Genomic DNA, 5,000 nt, shown 5'->3' with positions numbered 1-5,000 from the left:
ACCCCCGGAAACGTGGTACAGATCCACCTGACATCTGACCTCATCGCATTGATGAGATCCAGAGCAGGTGCACTCCCTATATCATTTCCCCCCATGTGAAGGAGGATGATGTGGGGCTGTCCCCATCTATGTCTGGCATTCTGGAGGAGGGCAGGCAAACCATCCCACTGTAAGCCTCTACGGCCCAACCACCGTATTGATGCCTTAGACGTCGGAATCCCCAACTGCTGCCCCTCGGGAAGAGAATGGGCCTTCAGTGCCGCCCAGTGCACGTAGGAGTGCCCTATTATCCAGATGCGAGAAGGACCTGTAGCCACACCTGAAAAACGGATTACATAGTCAATCACCTTAGACTAAAAATTAAACAACACAACCAAAACAACTGTAAAACGCCAGTTTCCTTCCTCCTACACCGAATACCCCTTAGACCTCAGCTGGGGGGCGCACGTAAGCCTTGTAACATTGAGACCTCCATCGGCCCAACTTCTGTATGCGATCTCCTTTCCAACCTAGCGCCGCCGCGCTGGTGGCAGCCCCTATTCGGAAGGAATGGGGGGTGATTCTACACTTCCCCAAACCTGCTGCAAGCGCTACCTTTCTGAGCACAGCTGCGAACTGGTACCGGGAGAGATTCGATCCGTCGGAATGCACTAAGAACTGGGCGGGGCCCCGCGTTCGCTGCGCCAAGTAGGCCCTTGTACTCACAACCGGGCAGACGCCCGATGCCGAGGGAGTCAGAGTGATCCACACCCCTTTCCCCTCCTGGTCAGTCTTCGAGTGCGGGATAAACAATAACAAATTATCGCCCGCCAATTTGACATGAGCCAACTGCATACCCGTGTTAACCGCATCCTTTGAGGTTGCGACCAGCTCGCCCGGCCTGAGGGCCGCAAAGAACGCCAAGGAGAATACGCACTGAAACAGTTCTCTTTCACCGGGTTCGACACAAATGCCCTCGATTGCGTCCACCAGCCTGGCTAGCCTACAAAATGTAATAGGTTCGCGCGCATCTTTCGCTCTACCCTTTGAGCCTTCCCCAGCCCTTAATCACTTGCTTCACCAGGAAACCTTTCGTGATATTGGGCCACTCCAGCATATTGCAAAAGAAGGAGATTGCAGCTATTCTATTGGATATAGCGCCCTTCGAAGTCCCTTGCCCGTGTTTCTCTGCCAGCCACTCCAAGAACAGATCCCTCGAGACCCTGTCCGGCGCTGCGCCCCGTGCGTAACAGTAACTTACCCACTCGCCCCAGTGCTGTGAATAAGCTCTCCACGTGTTCTGCGCCAGGGATGCCCTCACTAGGTGCCCTATGGACCTCCCTGCCCCGCCAACTGCCAAATAGAGTGGGGACAAGGTAAGCCAACTGCTGCTGCGTTAGGGGCCAGTCTGCGAAACTGTTCCCATTGAAACCTCGAGAGTGCGTCCGCCAGGGTGTTGTTGACCCCGGGAACGTGCCTCGCGGAAAACTGAATATTGTATTGCAAGCACCTCAGCACTAGCTGTCGCAAGTATCTAACAACTACCGGTGACGACGCGGACAACCTATTTATGGCGAACACAACGCTAGCGTTGTCCGTCCAAAACACTATGTAGCGATCCTTTAACGCCGGCCCCCAGAGCTCCATAGCCACAACTATGGGAAAGAGCTCCAGAAGTGTCAGGTTCCTTGTCAGTCCGGCTCGGACCCATGACAAGGGCCATGGCTCGGCGCTCCATTGCCCATCCAAATAGGCGCCATAACCTGCTGCTCCCGCTGCATCCGTCAGCAGGTGCACTGTCTGACTGGAAACCCTAGGAGCGCGCCACAGCAGTGTTCCATTGAAGCCTTGCAGGAAGAGTTCCCATACCTTCAAATCTTCCCGCATGTCTTCCGAAACCAACACTTTACGTGTGCCGTGCGGACTGGAAAGTAAAGCTTCCATCCTCCTGTTAAACGCGCGACCCATGGGTATAATTTTGCACGCAAAATTGAGTAAGCCTAGCACTGACTGAAGCTCCCTCAGGGGCATGCTCTTCGCTACCCTGGCTTTGCGCACCGCCGAGAGCATTGCTTCCACCTTATCGGCTGGGAGACGACATAGCCTTGCAGCAGTGTCAATTTCGATCCCCAAGTACGTGAGTCTTGTACATGGGCCCTGTGTTTTTTCCTCGGCCAGTGGCACTCCAAATTTCGACATTAGCCTACGCATTACTGCGATCAGTCGATCGCATTCGCGTGTGTTTGCGGCCCCAACCAGCAGGAAGTCGTCCAGGTAATGAGCGACTATTCCCCCGCCGGCCGCCGTGATGATGGCCCAGTGCAAGAATGAGCTAAACTCTTCAAAATAAGCACACGATAGCGAGCAACCCATGGGCAAACATTTGTCTACAAAATAATTCCCCTCGAATTTACACCCCATCAGTCTGAAAGACGCTGGGTGTATGGGGAGTAACCGAAAGGCAGATTCGATGTCCATTTTGGCTAGCAGCGCGCCCGGACCCGCCGCCACCACCAATTCCAACGCCTGGTCAAACGATTGGTAAGACACCGAGCTTATCAGTGGGTCTATTGCGTCATTGACAGAACCCCCTTTCGGATAGGACAAATGCTGAATCAGGCGGAACTTCCCCGGTTCCTTTTTGGGAACCACCCCTAAAGGGGAAATAACCAGGTCAGGGATGGGAGGTTGTTCAAATGGACCAGCAAATCTTCCCAGAGCAATTTCTTTGCTCAGTTTCGCCCTAACTTCGCCCGGCATTTCGTAAGCCGACTTCAGATTCTTGTGCGACGAGGACCCCATTACCAACCCCAATGTTGGTATCTTGAAACCTTCGCCAATCCCCGCTAGTAGGTTGGCAGCCGACACCCTGTCTGGGTAGGCCGCCAGCCAAGGTCTAATGGCGTCCAGCTTCAGGGGTGTTGGAGCTCTTTTGTCCAGCCCCCCCCGATTTTGCCCCACGTAAGGCTCCTCCGTCCCTCCGCTTCGGGCATTCAACACCTGGGTGTTGACCGCTGCAGTACATGCAAGCATGCCGAAAGGAACAGGAAGCTCCTTTGTCACACTGCTTCTCATTGTACTTCCAGCACTCCCTACCTCTCCGCTTGATGGGGCCCGTTGGCCTCTGGGGCCCTGACCGCAGCAAGGAAACTCCTGCCCCCCCCTTTTCCGGTATGAGCAGGGACCACAGGTCCAAGTCTTTTACCCCAAAGTTCAAGACCGGGTTATCGACCATCTTCCGCCTAAATTCGCTATCATAAGCACGCCACATGCCTTCCCCATATCTATTATAGATACATTCAATGATTTCCGCGTACTTAATTACATCGACCGCGGCCTCCGGCCTCTGTTCGATGTAGCAGGAGGAGAATACCCGAAAGCACTTCCTCCACTCCTCAAATGTGTCTGGGCGCTGGATCTTCTTTGGCCCAGTCCCATCCTCACTACGCTCTTTGTCTCGCTGCGCCTCAAGGGACAGCTCGAACATATTGACGTATTTATGATCGCGGATTTTCTGTACCGTCTTGGGTTTGAGATGTGCATGGAGGCAGTGGATCTTGCAGGGATAAGAGTCCCCCTGCAATGCCACCCTCCTGGTACTGACTGACATGTCCTGCGGCTGCGCAGCGCTCTCGCTTCCCTGGCCATTGCCTTTGGATATTGCCGCTGTGCTTTGCCCCGCTATCGGCGCAGCCTGCTCCATGTTACCTAAACCTCTAGCCTGATTACGCTCAGCCACCAATAGCCTTAACATTTTGAACATGCGACGCTGCCCCTTACTGTTAAGCCCTAATTTCTTCCCACCATCTGAGTCTGAATCAGTGCTATAGTCGGTGTCAGTGATGCGTGACAAATTAAATACATTTCTCTCACCAACTGCCGATGTTGAAGGGGTAGATGTTCCTGGTGCAGCTGCCACTGATCCGCCTGCCGGCTGTACAGATAGTCCTACTCCCGTTGTACCCGGGCCTTCTGTCCTCTGCGGTGTAGGCACCATGTCCTGTGGGGGAGAAACAAACGAGAGGGGAGTATCCAGGCCAGCCATGTGTCCCCCTTGACTGCCGCCCCCAATCGGGGTAGAAGTACTGCCCCCGGCCCTGTCTGGGACCCCTCTAGCCCTCTCGTCATTCATATCACCACTCCATTCATTCGCTGGCCCTGCCACATAGGGGGATTCTCTAACCACACACTCCCTGACTGAAAGAACGCTCCGAGCACCTGCCGCAACAAGCCCTTGGCCTCCCTGGACCCCTGCAGTTATTGTGCATAGCGACTCGCCCTGTGCCCCGTCAGTGGGCGCATTCTCCCTTGTTTGGGGTACATAGTTGCTGCTGGCACCCCCCCTGTTATACCACTGGCGCTCCAGCAATGCGCTTCTAGCTCTCCCATAAGCCTGCTTGCTAACACTGGACCCCCTGAGCCTCCCTCGCTGCACGCCGCGGCCCCTCTGTAAGAGACTTGCTCTGTTTGCCATGCTAGCTATTGCAGAGTGTCGCGCAGCGGAGCAGGCCCGCCCGGATACTCCCCCCTCACCTGTGGAGAGTACCCGGCTAGGCCTCTTGCGCGCTCGCTGAATGCGTCCCTCCGATCCAGGTTCCGGCCGTGTGACTACCGCGGCGCCGGAAGTGACGTCTCGCGTGTCACCTGACCGGCCGGAAATGGACGCGGCGGACGCAAGGCCGCAACCGGAGCCTGCACTGGTAGTTGCAGGCTCCGACTGAGCCACCAATGAAAGCGGCGGTCTGGTGAGTGGGCGAGGACCCGCAGGCCCCGCTCCAGTAGCCGACTGAGCCACCAATGAGGCATCCGGGCCGGGCCCTAGGGACCCGGCCGGATGATTTACAATACTGGGCCCTGCCTGATGAGGGTCACTAGGCCCCTGGCCCACTTGAGGGGAATGATGAGGGGCGGTAGGCCCCGGTTCCACCCGGCTTGCCACCGGAGGCAGAACGGCGGCCGTGAGGGCCTTAAACATGCCCACTATGGCCGCCGCCGCCTCATGAGACATTCCGGAGGCCGTA

General features: G+C 56.1%; 1 long non-coding RNA gene across 1 annotated transcript in view; it reads right to left on the bottom strand.

The window, feature by feature from the left end:
• Positions 1-3,975, bottom strand: part of LOC128635763 (uncharacterized) — a 4,627-nt gene extending 652 nt beyond the window's left edge. The window contains exons 1-2 of the long non-coding RNA XR_008398578.1: positions 3,853-3,975; positions 1-319 (exon numbers count right to left, since the gene is read on the bottom strand). The exon at positions 1-319 is cut by the window's left edge and continues 652 nt beyond it. This is a non-coding gene — a long non-coding RNA (uncharacterized LOC128635763). The remainder of the gene's footprint in view (positions 320-3,852) is intronic.
• Positions 3,976-5,000: the final 1,025 nt, after the last annotated feature.

This window comes from Bombina bombina, chromosome 7, assembly GCF_027579735.1.
Source record: "Bombina bombina isolate aBomBom1 chromosome 7, aBomBom1.pri, whole genome shotgun sequence".
In the NCBI taxonomy this organism is placed as follows: Eukaryota; Metazoa; Chordata; class Amphibia; order Anura; family Bombinatoridae; genus Bombina; species Bombina bombina.
This window is presented reverse-complemented; position numbering and strand designations above follow the sequence as displayed.